The sequence below is a fragment of the Antechinus flavipes genome, chromosome 6 (genome assembly GCF_016432865.1).
Source record: "Antechinus flavipes isolate AdamAnt ecotype Samford, QLD, Australia chromosome 6, AdamAnt_v2, whole genome shotgun sequence".
In the NCBI taxonomy this organism is placed as follows: Eukaryota; Metazoa; Chordata; class Mammalia; order Dasyuromorphia; family Dasyuridae; genus Antechinus; species Antechinus flavipes.
Window position 1 is genome coordinate 204,680,690 of NC_067403.1, and position 19,149 is coordinate 204,699,838.

The following is a 19,149-nucleotide window of genomic DNA, read 5'->3' on the forward strand; positions in this document are numbered from 1 at the left end:
AGTTTTTATTTATGTGGGTTATATTTACAGTTATTTACTATATTAGAACTGAAAACTAGTTTTGAAATTGTAGACCCACTGAAAGGGTTTTAGAAACCCTAGAGATTACTGTATTAAAGGATTGGGACTTGAGACAAGGCTAAAGCTTCAAGGACTAGAGGAGAAAGAATAAGAAAGAAGTGTCTATTTTTCTTTCTCTCTACATCTCCTTTGTAGCCTGAAGATTGCTGTGAATTTTTATTTTTATTTTTTAAAACTTTTTTATTTTTTAAATTTTATTAAAGCTTTTTATTTACAAAACATATGCATGTGTAATTTTTCAACACTGACCCTTGCAAACACTTCTGTTCCAATTTTCCCCTCCTTCCCCCCTAGATGGCAGGTAGTCCAATACATGTTAAATATGTTAAACTATATATTAAATCCAATACATATTAAATATGTTAAACTATATGTTAAATCCAATATTTATACAGTTACCTTGCTGCACAAGAAAAATCAGATCAAGAAGGAAAAAACTAAAAAAGAAAACAAAATGCAAACAAACAACAACAGAAAGAATGAAAATGCTATGTTGTGTTCCACACTGTTCCCACATACCTCTCTCTGGGTGTAGATGGTTCTCTTCATCACTGCGCAAGTGGAACTGGTTTGAATCATCTGACTGTAGAAGGGAGCCATGTCTATCAGAATTGATCATTGGATAGTTTTGTTGTAGTCATGTACAATTGGTTCTGCTCATTTCACTCAGCATCAGTTCATGTAAATCTCTCTAGACCTCTCTGAAATCATCCTGCTGATTGTTTTTTTACAGAACAATAATATTCCATAACATTCATATACCATAATTTGCTCAGCCATTTTCCAATTGATGGGCATCCACTCAGTTTCCAGTTTCTTGCCACTACAAAGAGGGCTGCCATAAACATTTTTGCACATATGAGTCCCTTTCCCTCCTTTCGGATCTCTTTGGGATATAAACCCAATAGAAACACTGCTGGGTCAAATGTTGTGCACAATTTGATAACTTTTTGAGCATAGTTCCAAATTGCTCTCCAGGCTGGTTGGATCCATTCACAGTTCCACCAATAATACATCAGTGTCTTCAGTTTTCCCACATCCCCTCCAACATTCATCATTATCTTTTCCTGTCATCTTAGACAATCTGAGAGGTGTGTAGTGGTACCTTGGGATTGTCTTAATTTGTATTTCTCTGATCAGTAGTGATTTAGAGCACCTTTTCATATTCCTAGAAATAGTTTCAAGTTCTTCATCTGAAAATTGTCTGTATCCTTTGACCATTTATCAATTGGAGAATGACTTGAATTCTTATAAATTTGAGTCAATTTTCTATATATTTTAGAAATGAGGCTTTTATAAGAACCTTTGAATATAAAAATACTTTCCCAATTTATTGCTTCCCTTCTAATCTTGTCTGCATTAGTTTTGTTTGAACAAAAACTTTTTAACTTAATATAATCAAAATTATCTATTTTGTGATCAGTAATGATCTCTACTTCTTCTTTGGTCATAAATTCTTTCCTCCTCCATAGATCTGAGAAGTAAATTATCCTACATTCTTCTAATTTGTATATAATATTATTCTTTATGTCTAGATCATGAACCCATTTCGACCTTATCTTGGTATACAGTGTTAGGTGTGGGTCAATGCCTAGTTTCTGCCATACTAATTTCTAATTTTCCCAGAAGTTTTTGTCAAATAGTGAATTTTTATCCCAAAAGCTGAGATCTTTGGGTTTGTCAAACACTAGCTTACTATAATTATTGACTCTTTTGTCCTGTGAACTTAACCTATTCTACTGATTGACTATTCTATTTCTTAGATTGCTATAAATTTAAGAGTAAGTTAATAGATAGTTTTGCTCTTTGCCAAAAACATAAATAGAAATAGGCAGACTGTATTATATTTTTAATTGTATGGAGAACATTTGTATTCAAGCAATATTTTCAATTAACGTGTCCAAATATGTTTTTATTAAGAATGCTTAAAACTTATTTTTTCATGACCTTTTGAAAATATTACTAAGTAATGATTTAATAGAATTTCTATATGAGTGGGACAGGCACATTTCAGGTATAAATATTCAGCATCAAAAAAGGGAAAATAACCAGAACTGATTTAATTTTTTTGCCGCATCATTCCAATGCTTTTAGAGCAGTATTATAAAGACTGATGATTATTTTTATATCTTATCATTGTTCCTGACTTCACTCTTTGTCTTATATCTATAACCCTAAGATGTCAGCTACATATATAATATTCATTATCTTTAACGTAAGTTATTAAGTAAAATGATATTTGAAAGATTTGAGGAAAACTCACTGACCAAGACATACAGTAAATATATGAATTTAAGCGAGTCTTTAAAGCAGTATTGAACCCTTTTGTCCTTTGCCTGAAAAGAATTAGAGCAACATTTGTCACTTTTGACCATCTCCTTGCTCCTTGATATGCTTTCCTTTTTTTTTCTCATAGTTAGGAAGGTGTTCCTCTGGGCCTAAATCTTCCTCTGCAACTTCTGTTGTTCCTAGTCCTGTCCCTTTGGGCCAGCCAGAACAAGTTAAATTTTTCTGCATTGTACAGCTTCAAATATTAGATGAGAATCATTGTGATTTCTCTAAATCTTTTATTATCCAGGCTAAATAGCTAGAGTTCCTTCACCTGAGCTTTATATACCATATCAAGGAACTTTCATCATGTTGCTTTTCTTCTTTGGAATTTTCTCCAACTTAATATTCTTTTCAAAATGTAATCAGAACTAAACAACAGTTCAGTCCTGGTGTGACTAGGGCAGAATATAATAGGACGACTGTTTTCTTTGTTTTCGTGCTATTCTCTTAATACATTACATTGTATTGCATTGGCTTTTCTCATTGTCTTGTCATGCTTTTGATTCATATTGAGCTTGAAGTCTTTACAAAACCCCAATTTTTTTCATAGGAAATGATATCTAGTTATACACCCATCACATTGCACTTGGCAGGTACTTTTTGATTTTAAGTGCAAGACTTAATAATATTAGTCTTATTAAATGTCATTAGATTTATTCCAGTATCTCAAACTAAGATCTTCTTGGATTCCACTTTTGGCATCTAGTGTTATTCTTTTCAATTCTGTGTCATTTCCAAGTTCTATAAATGTGATAACAGTGTTTTTAAGAAATTGCTAAAAATATTTAGTAGGACAGAACCACAGACAGATCCATGGAGCATTCTCCTTGACACCTTCCAACATGACTGTTAGCTTTTAATGACCCTCCTTTTTGTCCAATCATTCAGTCCACCCAGCTGCACTATTAACTTATCTACTTTTCTCTTTCTGGTTTAAAAAGATAGCATGAAAGATTTTTTTCAAATTCTTTGCTAAAATCTAAGTATATTAATCATGTAAATACACATAGACAGAAATAAATATATAAATATCAATCTGAAATAAATAAGAAAAAATGAGACAAAAATGTGGTATAAAGTAGACATGATAAAATTATTTTATAAATTATTTAAAGTAATAGAAAATAAAAAATGGATTATAGAAATAATATTGAGAACAAATATAATAATTTCATCCATTAATTACTGAGAAAGAATTTGTATCAGCAAATATTTGACTCACTCTCAAAACAGAGAGAGATGATTGCCAAAGGCAATATCAGACTAGAATAAATACTCATTTGTAAAATTTCATGAAAGATGATGGATCCTTGTGAGTCATATCATGTCATTAAACCAAAGCAGTGAAGAGTAAAAAAAAACATTTTAAAGAAAGCTGGGAAGATATCCAACTAAGCAAAGCCATTTTGAGAACATTCAAAGATGAGAAAAGAAGGACTATGTGTAGGAAAAAATGTGAAAATATTTGCAAAAATAATTTAAGCAATTTTTTTATTAAAATGGTAAGATTAGTCCATTTGGATTTTAGCATCACAGGGCTAGATGAAAGCATTGAGGAATCAAAAATGGCTGTAAAGAGGACAAAGAAAAACAACTGGATTGGATTAAGTATCCAGTTAGTAAAGGAGGAAGAGAAAGACAGAGGGAAAGAGGGAGCGAGAGAAAGAGAGAAGTTGTTCCTGTGGATAATAAAAGTTGTAAGAGCTTTGATAGACTAATAATACAAAGCATCTGATGGAAGAGAAAGTACCAAAGGTATAGGGAAAAAACCCTGAGACCTCATTAATGCTAATAAAAAGGAATTGAGAGAACATCAATTACAAGTGTCACATATTTCTACTTTATCAGCATTACAAAATTGGTACATATCGCATATATGAATCAAGGGTATCCTTATTGAATATATTAGTAAATGATAAGCAGTTTCCCTCAAACTTTATTTTAAAATGGACAATAATTTTACCTTGCAAAATAAAGGAATCATAGATTGGAAATGATTTCTTTGCAAAAGTTTTAGAGCTTAGTTTCAGTATTCTGGAAGCTTAGTATGAGCCACCAGAGTGAAATGTCAACCAAGAGAGCTCATGTACTCTTAGGCAACATTAATTTCAGACCAATGTCCTGTATACAGTCTTAATCCAACACTTCATCTGACTCAGAGATCTGTCCAGAGTCTCAAAGCCTGTGGACCCTAACCTCTTGTAAATCCTACTATGCAATAAAAATTTCAAGTATGTCTCTGACAATAGATTAAGACAGTTTTCTGAAGACCAGTCTAGCTTTAATTTGCTTGTAGCTACTCTGAGAATAAGATCAGCTATGGTTGAAGAGGAAGAAAAATGATATTAAAATCTCAGTAAAATCCTTCAAATGAAGACATCATATATATTCTTATATGATTATTAATATCATTACAAAAGTTAGACTAGTTGACAATAAGAAATATATTGGTAAAACTGGATCAAGAAGCACAAATGAGAACAAAGACATACATAGAAACCTCCTGTCTTTAAGTCATGAATACTTTCTTTGAAAAAAAAGAAAAGGCAATGCTTCATTGAATAATGTTACAAATATGAAATCTATTATATTTTTATGAACAAGAAGTTAGCACTGATGTGGAGTCATTCTTACATCTACTGTCTATATACAGTTAAAATACTAGCATTTTAGAATAAATGTCAGTATTATTCAAAGATAGAAGAAAAAATAATAAAAGATATGATAAGAAATGGAAATAACTCAGTCCTGAATTATTTATATGAGTAATTGATCATAAAATGGGAAAAGTCACAGAAAAAATTACATTAACATTGGTTATGAAGATTGCTCATAGAAATTTGTTGTTGGCCTAAAGTGAGACTAAAAGTTTCAAAAACAGGTATAAGTCAACAAATACTGAGAGCTATTTCAGTAGTAATCCTTTTGTAAATTTTTTCAGTGAAAATTGATACTCATTATGAGTAATGTCAAATAAAGTTGAGCGATTCAATGATGTGTAAAACTAATTTAAGGAACACTGGCAAGAGATTTAACTAAATAAATTTATCTCAGTGGCATTTAAGGATAAAAATTGAGGGAGAACATCAAACAAAAGAAAAATGGTGATGGACTATGAAATTTTTATAACAAACTGTGGTTATCATCGAGGACAAAGGAGCCACCTCTATTGAAATCTTTCGTTATTGTTCTGGATGATTCTCTGTGCATGGTTAAGAATGCCAAATGTTCTTGTTTGCAGATGACATGGTTCTAGTTACATCAAGTCATATATTGCCTAGCTTCATGGAAGAAGTGAAAACAGTTTAATTTTTTTTATTATAGCTTTTTATTTACAAAAGATAGGCATGGGTAATTTTTCAGCATTGACCCTTGCAGAACTTTCTGTTCCAATTTTTCCCCTCTTTCCCCTCACTCCCTCCCCTAAATGGCAGAAGACCAATACATGTTAAATATATGTTAAATGCAATATATGTGTATATATATACACACATACAGTTATCTTGCTGCGCAAAAAAAAAAAAATCGGATTTAGAAATAAAGTAAAAATAACTATGTTGTGGTCCATACACATTTCCCAGAATTTTTTCGCTGGGTGTAGCTGGTTTTCTTCATTACTGAACATTTGGAACTGATTTGCTTCATCTCATTGTTGAAGATTTGATCATCCTTCCTTCAGAATTGATCATCATATAGTATTGTTGTTGAAGCATATAATGATCTCCTGGTCCTGCTCATTTCACTCAGCATCAGTTCATGTAAGTCTCTCCAGGCCTCTCTGTATTCATCCTGCTGGTCATTTCTTACAGAACAATAATATTCCATAACATTCATATACTACAATTTACTCAGCCATTCTCCAATTGGTGGGATTCATTCTGTTTCCAGTCACTACAAACAGGGCTGCCACAAACATTTTTGCACATATGGGTTCCTTTCCCTTCCTTAAGATTTCTTTGGGATATAAGCCCAGTAGTAACACTGCTGGATCAAAGGAAAATAGTTTAATTTTGCCAATACATGATGAACTCTGAAACAGGTGCAATAGGCAATATTAATGGATCATGATAAGAAAAAGAAGGTAGATCACTCATGTGTCAGGAACAAGGGATGACATTTGGATAGTCTGAGTTCTTCATTGATGTCTTTAGAAAGTTGGGAGAATGTGAATAAAGTCTCTAGCACATTGGAAGGATCCTGTGAGATGGAATTGGAAGGGTGTCTAGATTCCCACAGGATGTATTACATATGCATTGTGGGAAAGAATATAAGAATTGAAGAGACTCATTAGAGACTTTGAATGTCCCATATTAGGGAGGCCATGGTCCCAAATCACTCTGATCAAATAATTCAATTCTGGGTGTCTCATTTAGAATGGACACTGGCAAATTACATTGTTCATAGATCCGTGACACTTATTGGTAAAAATAATGAGTTTATATCTAGTGAGAACTTATTGTAGAAAATGGAGATGTTTATTTTTGAGTAGAGAAGCTTTCTGGGGAAAGGATTTGGTTGCCATATTCAGGAACTAAGGGTTCTAATCTGGAAGAAGGAATAAATATTTTTTCTTGGGCTTTCTATAAGAGAGTCCCAGATGATTCCCTTGACTATCAAGCCTAAAAGGCTTTCTAGTAGATCAGATATAATCCTCTCTCATCATGATCTCTATAATAGTAATCATCAACCCTAAGTATTGTCTCATTAGTACCTAGAAGCTTTTGTGAGGTACTTTACCTACATTTTAAAACATCGTCTTTTTATGTAAGTATAAAGGAGGATAGGTGGTTTGTGACATCCCTTATAATTATGATATTTTTTGTATCTCTATGTATTTCATTCTTGAATACATACCCAAGACTGTGAGATAATGATATAATAATTGGATAAGACATGCCTTCATAGACCTTACAATCTTAGTGAGATAAGAAGTGAGCCTTTATCAACAATGAACAGTTATTATAAACTTACTGCTGGACCATCTTATCAGACTATGGGAGACTGAGGATGCTGATGAGAGTGCTCAGACCGAGGCTGCAGGATTTAGAACCACTGCTCAGATTCCATCTCAGTGGTATTCTGTCTGCTGGTTCTGCTACAGGCCAGGGGCTAAGCCGAAACAATGGAAGATATGGATGGAAACATAAATAGGATGCATGAGCTCCAGCATTAACACAACATATTGTAAATTGGACTCATACAACACTGAGAAACATGAAAAAAGGAAGACTGCAGATGACTATGGATGAGATGATATAAATTTTTTAGATCCCCACTAATTATTTATTTTCTTTCTTCTACACACTTTGACATGACTCACACAGTAGTGGTTCTTCAAGTCATGTACACCAGCAGTGAAAGGATTTAAACACAAAAAAGCTGAAATGTGGGTTTCTTACCTTAACTATATTGGGAAGGAGTTCTTGAGACTTATCAGACACATATAGCCAGCCATATTGCTTTATCGTATATTTATTTATCAGGATGATGTCTATAATCTAGGCATCAGGCAAGGCATTTCTGGGGAGATGGTATATTAGATGAGTTTTTTATTTTCAGCTGCAGAGCCTTCATTATATTATAGTCACTGAACAGAAAATCAGGGGGGCTTGAAGGGAGTAGAAGGGAGAAATGTATCCCTTTCTTATATCAGGATATTGGCTTCTAGAAAACTAGAGCTCAGCCAAAGGCAAAGAGGACTTTCTAGCTTCTTTGGAAAAGATAGTCTCTGTTTTGTTGTTGTTTCGGGAAATTCTTTGTGAACCAGGTCCCTGATTTTGTTGAGAATTCATCCTGCTTGATCTGAGTGATTACATCTTTGTTCTTGTCAGCTTTAATCTCTAGTAGCTCCTCTTGTTTCTCCTGAAATCAAGTACCCAAGTCCTGGATCTTCCTGCCAAAAAGAAGGATAAACTATATGGTGAAATACAGAGTATTTCCACAGTAAGGGTGATGAGAACTAGTAGCTGGTTTAGGGTATTTAATTTAGGTCTTGAAGGATGTGTTTTTTACATAGATAGGAGGAAATATTACATACAGGAGGAATGGCAAGAGCCATGGCTAGTCAAGAATGACAAATGGGAAATAAAACAAACTTTTACTTAAAAACCCGTTTACTTGTAACTTTCTCTTGGTTTGACCATGGGCTAGTCTATTCTCTCCAGATCTTAGTTTCTTCTCCTGTAAAGTGGAAATAATTAATGTTACTTTCTTTATGAGGTTGTTGTGATGCTCAAAAGAGATAATATGTATAAGGCGCCTTACAAACCTATAAAATATTAGTTTTTTTAATAATTCACAGAGAAATTGGGTTCAAATCACAAGAGAAAATAATGCATCCTAGAATCTACAATGTTTCTACATTTATAGGACATGATTATCTTATTCAATATGCTAAACTCCCACCATACCTTCTTTATTTACTCACTATTTCTCTCTCCATAGTGACCCTTCCAAAACTTTTTATTTCTTCTTAAATGTCCCATTTATCTCCCCTCTTCTCTCAGCTGAGAATCTTGCCTCATATTATATAGAAAAAAATGAAGGCTTTCTTTTCCTTTCTTCTTCATCTCCTAGCTGCCAATCTGTTCTTCACCTCTGTCTCACATGATGACATGGCCTTAATCCATACCCAGGCCCACCCGACTACTTGTTCAAGTGATCAATCCCATTCCATCCTGTCTCAAAGAGATTGTTTCCTTCTGTCAACCCATTCTTTCATTTATTTTTCAATCACTAATGGCTCATTTCCTCCTTCTTACAAATAAGCTGATGTCTCCCCATTTTGAAAAACCTTCACCTGGTCCTTCCATTTCTGCTAACTATTGTCCTATATCTCTTCTGTCCTTTGCAGCTGAACTTCTTGAAAAGACTACAGTAAGTATGTCCGCTTTCTCGCCTCTCATTCTTCTTAATTCCTTAATAATCTGGTTTCTGACCTTATCATTCCACTGTAACTCCTCTCTCCAATGTTACTGCGAATCCTTTAGCTGCCAAATCCAATGATCTTTTCTCAATCCTCATTCTCCTTTGTCTCTTTGCAGCTTTTAACACTGTTGATCAGTCTCTCCTCCTTAATATTGTCTTCCCTCTATGTTTTTGGGACATGTCTCTCTCTCCTGACTTTCCTATCTATCCCCTCCTCTTCTTTGTTGAATCCTCCTTTATATCACTCCTCTAAATGTAGATATCCCACAGGGGTTAGTTTTGGGGCTTCTTCTCTTCTCCCACTATACTACTTCACTTGGTGATCTCATCAGCTCTCATGAATTTAATTACTATCTTTAATTTGATGATTCTCAAATCTGTCTTTCTTGACTCAGTTCCTCTGTTGACTTCCAATTTGGCACCTCCAACTTTCTTTTAGACATCTCAAATTGGAGGGATTCAGCATGTCCACAACAGACCTTAATATATTTCTTCCTAAACCCTCCCTTCTAAATTCCCTAGTAGTATTGCAGAAACACCATCCTCTTGGTCCCTCAAGCATTCAACCTGGATTTCTTACCATCCCTCATACCCTTTATCCAAGCTGTTGTCAAGGACCATCAAATTTACCTCTGCACCATCTCTTAGTTACAAACCCTTCTTTTGACTTACACTATCTCTCCTCTGGACCATTCTCTCATCACTTCATGACTGAACCACAGCAATAACCAATCTGATAGATCTGCCTGTCTTAAAGTTCATTCCACTCAGATCCAATCTTTATTTAGTCATTAAGTGATTATCCTAAAATACAGATATAATCATTGCTCTCTGTCTCATCCCTAAATAAACTTCAGTGACATCTTTTTATCTCCAGGATTAAATACAAAATACTTTGTCAATCAAAGCTCTCCACAACCCAGTTCCCTTCTACCTGTCCAGTCTTCTTTTCCCCAAAACCTCCCCAAAACATACTTTTAGATCCAGTGACACTGAACTCCTGGCTTTTCCATGAACAAGACATTCTATCTCTCAGCTCCAAGCATTCTCTCTGCCTGTCCCTCATGCCTGAAAGGCTTTAATTTAATTTTTTAATTAAAGCTTTTTATTGTTAAAAACATGTGCGTGGACAATTCTTCAATATTATCCCTTGCACTTTGGGTTCCAATCCTCCCTTCCCCCATGCTCTCCCCTAGATGACAAGTAGTACATATATGTTAAACATGGTAGAAATATATATTAAATCCAATATATGTATACATATTTATACAATTATAGTAAGGCTTTAATTTTAACTACTGACATTCCTGGCTTCCTTAAATCTCAACTAAAATTCCACTTCCTACAAGAAGCCTTTCCCAACCCTCTTAATCCCACTGTTTTAACTCTTTTAATTATTTTCTCTTTATCCTGTATATAACTTGTTTTGTAAATTTTTATTTTCATGTTGTCTCCTCCCACTAGATTATATGCTCAATGAGGGCAAGAACTCTCTTTTGCCGTTTTAAATGTTTCCAATGGTTAGTAGAGTTCCTGACATATAATACCAACTTAATAAATATTTACTAATTTGAAAAATGAACTTAACCTGACTCCACAGGTTCTTTCCTTTGTTCCAAGACAATGAAAGTGGAAAAAAACCATGCCAATAGAAAAGTTCGCCAAGAAACTAGAGTTGAATGTTTTATGGTCTATATCTGTTCCTTAACACTTATTTCAATAATCATCCAGGAAGAAATTTTAAGAGCAAATTTCACAATTTACTCCAAATCATGGCTGGCTTACAGATTCAATCTCTATTTGTTCTAATGGGAAAATTACCAAGCAGTTCTCAGAGTTTGTCCTGAGAGACAAGAGAAAGGAGAAGGTACCCCAGGTGAGCTTGTGGTTCTCTGAGGCCTTTCTTTGCCTCCTTTTTGCTGCATATTCTCTATCATAGCCAATTGATTAAGTTCTTGTAGACAAGGTCTCTTGCCTTTTGTTTTCTTTGGATTAACATGTATTAGATTATCAAGAAGATCTGCACTAGTAAAATTTAATCAGGGAATGCTTTTGACTTGGTTTTTCCATGTGCAGGTCATAGCATGACATATATATATATATATATATATATATATATATATATATACACACATATATATATATATATATATAAACATACAGTAGAATTTATTTAGTTAACGGTAAAATTTATTTAACCAAAAGACTCACTTATCGCTGGGAGCTAAAAGTAAAAACATTTCGTGGTCTCTATTTTATCATGCTAAGGGAACCCTGTTGGAGTTTTTTTCCACAAGTTGATGGAGAATGGATAGAGTTTCTGATTCTTTGTAAAGCACTTTTTGAGCTTTCAAATATTACATAGTTAAGGCGATAATTAAATAATATAAATTAAAATAATAATAAATAAATATAATGAATATGATTAAGTCAAAAGTAAATATCATAATCATATTTAAACAGCAAAACCAAAAGCATTTATGAGTGTTTATCTGGCTTTCTGAGTCTGTCTTTCCAGCATTTATATTTGACTTTTACAATGAAGCTCATCACAGTCTTCCCTCTTTTCCTTCGTTCTTTGTGTCAACAATGAGTTGTTAGAGGAAGCTGCATTAAAGGCGTTAGAAAAAAGTAAATCCGTGATGACTGAGAAGGTTTGGTGTCCTCCCTCTACTTGGAGAGCACATCACCCTTGACAGTGCTGCTTTGTATAAACATATGCATAATGAAAAAAGGAAGACTTTTATTTAGATGGGAATACTTCTATAAAGGAGAAGAGGTCAAAGTATGTGTGTGTGTGTGTGTGTGTGTGTGTGTGTGTGTGTGTGTGTGTGTGTATAATCCCAATTTGGTATTAGGTCACTCAAAACATGAAACAGGAAAGTGTTGTCTCAAGGCAGATGTTATCCCGGGTCCTTTTTGACAGAAATGGTACAATATTAATGAAAAACCAAGATGGCAACATAATTTATATTTTGAAAATTACAGTTGCATGAGGGGAAGGAATCACTATTTTATAAAGGTCATTTTCACATGCCATTTCTCCTGGCAGCCGATGGTTTGGGAGAAGCTTTCCTGTCATCTATTACAAACATTTTGCTCAGTTCCTGGCACATTGTAGGTACTAAATAAATTATTATTTCCTTCATTTCTTCTACCCATTCAATTGGAAAGATTTCAAACCTGATAATGATGTTTTATTCTCCAAAAGCCAAAGTCTGTATTAATAGAGCCTTGATTATGACTCAGGATCCTTCTCTCATTGCCTTTTCCTTTCCAGGTAAAGAGAAAGGGATGGAGAACTACTAGAAGCAATTTTAGCAAAAAGAAACTAAATACACCCCTGTGCTGATGGGATAAAACCTCTTTTACATTGGAAAAGAAAAGAATCAGGTACAATTTTAAGTGAAGTTTTCCTTGATAAATTCTTAAAAAATTTTAAGTAGTCCAATAATTTTATAATTACCTTTTTGGAATTTATTTTCCATACCACTTGCTTTTCCAATGAGATACCTTACTCTCTCTGAATATTCTGTGATTTGGCTACACTAACTTCCTTGCTGTTCCTCACAAAGAACATTTCATTTCCCAATTCCACACATTTTATTCTTTAAAAATGTTTATAAATTTTTATTGATATAGTTTACCTTTTATTTCATTTAAATCTCTTCCAGTATCCCACTTCTTCTTCCTCTCAGAGACCCATCTCATATAACAGGTAAGATTTTTTAAAGAAAAAAGTAAAGCAAGAGAAGATTAAATAGAAAAACTGAGCAATATATCACAAAGTTTGAAAATATGTGAAATATTTTACAGCTATGTATCTTTCCTCCCAGAGAAGTGAAGTGAAAATGTCTTCTCATATCTCTTAGCTTTGGGATTGCTTCTTTTCAATTTTGCAAGATTCACTTTTGATTTCTCTATGATTATTCTCTCTGTTACATTGTTGTAGTCATTGTGCATGTTTTTTGCTTGTTTTCTTTGGTTCTGTTTTGTAGCAGATCAGGTAAATCTTTTCCATTTTTTTCTTGATATTTGTCACTTATTATAGCACAGGAATATTCTATCATTGATCATGCCACAATTTGTTTAGCCATTTGCCAACCAATGGGCAACCACTTTGTTTCCATTCTTTGCTGCCATAAAAAGTGTAGTTCCAAATATGTTGGAGGATTTCTTCTTATTAATGCCTTCCTTGAATGGTAAGCTTGTTAATGAATTCTCTGGGTCAGAGTGTGGAAAATTTAGTTAACTTTTTTCTGCATTGCTTCCCACAATGATTTTACTGATTCATAACTATACCAATAATGTCCTGGTACCCCTAATCTCTCAGAACTTCTCCAACATTGACTATTATTATCATTTGTCACTGGTAACTTTCAAAGTAAAGCCTCAGCTTTGATTTGTTTTTCTCTTGTTAGTGATTTGGAACATTCTTTTATATGGTCATTACTCATTTATAATTCTTTTTTTTTTTTGGATGACTTCATATGTTTTGACTACTTATATTTCAAAGAAAGATCTTGGTTTTATATGTGTGTCAATTATTTTTGCATATTTTGGATATCCTTACCTGAGAAATTTGGTACAAATATTTTTTGGATATTCTTACCTGAGAAATTTGGTACAAATATTTTTTCTCACTGGATTTCTATCCTTTTTATCATTGGAGCAGAAGCTTTTCAGTTTTGTGGCTCAAAGTTATCTATTTTGTCTTTGTTATTACCTTTAAATCTTCTTTGGTTAATGATACGGTTTTCACCCATAGATATGGGAAATCTTTGATCTGTTTCTCTTCTAATTATTTTATAATATGATATGATATTTGATATTAAAGTCATGTATCCATTTTGAATGTATTGCACCATGGGGTGTAAAGTATCGATTTCTTCCTGACTGCTTTCCAGTTTTCAGGATAGTTTTTGTAAAATAAGGAGTTCTTTTCTAAGTAACTTATCATTTCCAATTAATTGAAGAGTGAGTTATCAAGGTTCCTCATTTTTGATTCCCCTTTTTCTTATCAACTTAATTTTGGTTTATCAATTATCTTTATTTTTCAATAAATACTAATAATTTTGATGAATATTGCTTTATAACATTGTTTGAGGTCTGAAAGAATTATTCTACTTTATCTTTAACTCTTTTCATTATTCCCTTTGCTATACCAGATCTTTTGTTTCTTCAAACAAAATTTCTGATTACTTTATTAATTTCTGTGAGTATGCTTTTGACAATTTGATTGATATTATGGTATTAAAATTATAATTTAACTGTGATAGTATTGTCATGTTTATTATATTGGCACTGCTCAGTCATGCACATCATTTAAAAGTTATTTTAGTTGTTTTTAATTTTTTTAGAGTGGCACTCTGTAATTGAATCTATACAAGTATTTTGTGTGCTTTGGGAGGTTGTACAATTATTTTATAGATTGTGTATTTTACTTGGAATAGGGGTTCCCTTTTTATTATTGCTTTTTGGATTTTGTTAGAATTATATAGAAATGTAGTTGATTTTTGAGGGTTCATTATATAGCCTGCCATTTCAGTGAAGCTATTAATTCATTATATTTGCTGATTCCCTAGAAATTTGTAAGTAAATCATTTTGCCCATAGTACAGATGATCATTTCCTTTTTATTTTATACTTATGCTTTGAATTCCTTTTTTTGTCACATTGCTACTGCTGTCATTTCTGGAACCATATTAAATAATAGCTTGTTCTTAGCACTCTTGCTTTATTCTTATATTTACTGGGAAAGCTAATGAATTCTCATTGTGTATGCCATTTGCTTGTGTTTTTAGAAAAAAACTTGAATGATATTTTCAAAAGGTTCTTCTATGCCTATACTTTGTGCAATTAAAAAAAATTTTTGTTATTTTGTTCTGATACCTATAAAATAATTTTGACATTTTTTTAAACTCTTAGTTCCACATTCTCTCCCTTCTTCCCCACATTTTTTGCCCTTTTAAAGAAGGCACATGTAAAGTTATGCATAAAAGTCATATTGTAAAAGAAAACACAGATCTCCCCCTCCTGAAAAAAATCCTTAAGAAAAATAAAGAAAAAAAGTATGCTTCAATCTATATTCAGATACAATCAGTTCTTTCTTTGGGTGTGGATAGCCTTTTTTTTTTTTTAATCATAAGTCATCAGAATAGTCATGAATGATTGTATTGCTAATAATAGCAATCATTCACCGCTGATCATCTCAACATTGCTGTTACTTTGTACACAGTACATTTCACTTTGCTTGAGTTCATGGAGGACTTTCCAGGTTTTTCAGAGAGCATTCTGCTCATCATTTCCTATAAAACAATAATATTCCATTATAAATTGCCATAATTTATTTAACTATTTCCCCAATTGATGGGCATCCCCTCAATTTCCAATTCTTTGCTCTGGTGATATTTTTAAAAAATGAGTCAACAGCAAAGATGTATGTAGAATATGAATTAGATATGTTCAGGTATATTAAGTAAGCATTTGGTGATACTACATTCTGAAGATTTGGTGATCTACATTCATTACCTAAGAATGAATATCTGATCCATTAAGATAGAGGGCAAGACCTAATGAGAATGCTCCTGGAAGCTTCTCTAGCATATCTGGTTCATGCTCTATAGCATACCAAGTTCAAGAAAATAAATTGGTTGCCAAGAAAGCTTATGCAATCTTTCTCTGCATTAATAGAGGCATACTGTCCTCCACAGAATCCTACTCTGATCTTCATCAAGGCCTGGAGGTGATCATTATGCTAGAGGTATGTCATTTCTGAAAAGTTGTGCTGTTATTGAAAAGATCTTCCAAAAGAACAGATCTTTCTTCTGAAGAACTATCTAGTTGAATTAAAAGAGGCTACAGGCCAAGAAAAAGATCTGGGAAATTGATTTTATTTTGCTCTCAAAGGTAGCAAGAAAGATTATTTTGTGAGATACATGGTAATATCCTATTTGGCACTCATGATAAGTATTTGACAAAAGATCACCATGAAAGCAATTACAGTTTATAAGCCAACTTTGGTTGCAGCTGATCAAGAGTTAAAGAAATTTACATAAAATGCAAGAAAATGCTCCCTATTTGATTGATGTGTATCCTGCTAATTAGTGACTTCAGTCTAAAGGTGAGACTAGGAAAGAATAGTGAGAAATAAGTTAAAAAGTGTTGAATTTTAGGAATCAAGGAATTAAAGAGGCCAAACAGTTAACAGAATCCACTGAAAGCTTTGGACAATTACATTATACATACATTGAGAGAAGAATTGCTAAGCTCTTAGATATGGTGAGAACTAAAAATAAAATATATCATTTTCAATAGACTAGAAAAGACTTATTATCCATGTGGGAGTTATTCTTGAATTACTTTTTGTGTTTAGTCAGACCACTAACTTACAGAATAAAAGTGAAATTTAACAAGTTTAGTGAAAAGAATCACAGTGAGAAAAAGCTATGTAACCAGCAGTTGAAATAACACAACCCTTAGTTATTTGAATAAGTAACTGATAATGAAAATGGGAGTTGGAAAGTAGAAATCACAGAGTTTCATTCATTTTATATAGTTCAACTGATGCAAATCAATTGTCATATCACTTGCCTAACTAAAACAGATTTCAGTCAGAGACAAAATTGGTTTAGAATAAAAACTTATTTATAAAATTTTTTCAAAGAAGGATGGTGAATGATTATGAGCAACAGCACTTCATAAAACCAAAACAATGGAGAATAAAACCTAGCTAGAGAAAACCAAGCAAATATCCAACTAAGCAAAATCATCCTGATGGTATATTTGTAAGAGAATAAAGACGATCTACAAATTGTTTGTTATAATAAACTTTTTTTACATTAAAATATCTCATTATCTCATAATCAGGCTTTAATATCACAATCCTGGATGTGCTTATAAGGAAGTTAAATATATCATGAAAGGGAAGAAAGACATGAAAAATGCTGAGTAGAAACAATTGTATATAGAAGAGATGGGTGCTAGTGGTGACACACTTATAAAGGTATTGAAAGATCATTTCACAAGATATCTGAAATAGGCTTGTGCAATCCGATGTAGAATGGGATCTGATCACTGTGTTTTTGGATTTTCCGGACTCCAATTTCTGATTTGGCTCTAGACCATATAGTTGCAACCTTGTGGAGTTCTAGGAGACAGTTGCTAGTCTTGTCTTGAATAGGTCATAGCAATAGCAATGAGCGAATGAGCAATAAGCAAAGTGTTATTCTGGTCCCCAGTCTTGCTTTACTATCAGAACAATGTTATCTCTACTTCTGAGCCTGGTCCACCCTTGTTCCAGAGCTCTTTCTCTGGTCACTTGTCTTCAGGCTGAATTTGTGACTTTGGGCCAGAAAAGTAACTCACTGTCATTTTCTCCATAGATTTCCTGATCCTTCCTTGGTCTAGTGTTCTGATATCATTGCTAGGTTAGTTGTGTCTGGTGGGAGTAGGATGTTACATGGGCCATAGTGCTTCCTCCAATTCAGAGGTCCTCAAACTACAGCCTGCGGGCCAGATGTGGCAGCTGAGGACATTTATCCCCCTCACCCAGGGCTATGAAGTTTCTTTATTTAAAGGCCCACAAAACAAAGGTTTTGTTTTTACTATAGTCCGGCCTCCAACAGTCTGAGGGCCAGTGAACTGGCCCCCTATTTAAAAAGTTTGAGGACCCCCTGACTGGTAACTGCGGAGAAAGCATTCTTTAGGGAGTATCTCTCCATTTGCCTCAAACCATGATTGGATTATGGCCTCTGGTAAAGGACTTGTCCAAGTCCAGTGTCTCCCTTCATGGAACAGCATCCCTCACAGGTGAGTTTCCCTAGAGATCAGAGAAAAGAGAAGCCATCCCAGGTGAGGTTATGTTCCTCTCCTTTCTTCTCTAGAAAACTTTTACATACAAGTAACAACATTCTACTCATCAGGGATTGTCTTAGGTTTCTTTGCAGGACTTCAGATCTAACGCACAACAAGATACCTTTGATGGGCCAGTGGAATGCGAACTCTTTGAATTTAGGGATTCTGTGTGTCCTTTTTCTCAAATCTATCCCACAGTTCAATTCTAGCAAGATCTGGCTTCTTATCTTTCGCACCAAGGGCTTGCTCAGTGTGCTAATATGTGGACACACCTTCTGATACTTTCATATATAGATGAATAATAATTTAAATAAAAATAATAAAAAAAACCAATTGTCAAATCAGAAGATTATTAAAAATAATCAAATAAAATGAGCAAAACCAGGAGATCATTATATACCTCAACAGCGATACTGTTTGATGGAAGTGGATTTCTTTGACAAAGAGACAATTTTGTTTCAATTGTCCGTTTCAATTGATCAAAGATGGACAGAAGCAGCTACACCCAAAGAAAGAACACTGGGAAATGAATGTAAACTGTTTGCATTTTTGTTCTTCTTCCCGGGCTATTCCTTCTGAATCCAATTCTCCCTGTGCAACAAGAGAACTGTTCGGTTCTGCACACATATATTGTATCTAGGATATACTGTAACCTATTTAACATGTAAAGGACTGCTTGCCATCTGGGGGAAGGGATGGAGGGAGGGAGGGGAAAAATCGGAATAGAAATGAATGCAAGGGATAATGTAAAAAATTACCCAGGCATGGGTTCTGTCAATAAAAAGTTATAATAAAAAAAATCAAACAAGTTAAAGTCTGAAAGGGTTCCGTCTTTCCACCTCTGTCATCCCCCTGCCCTTATAACTCACAGTTTTAGGAGGAGATCGGGATGAGGTCCCTCCCCACCTTGCGACGCCCCAGGCTACCACCGGTAAGGCAGAAGCAGCCGCGCAAT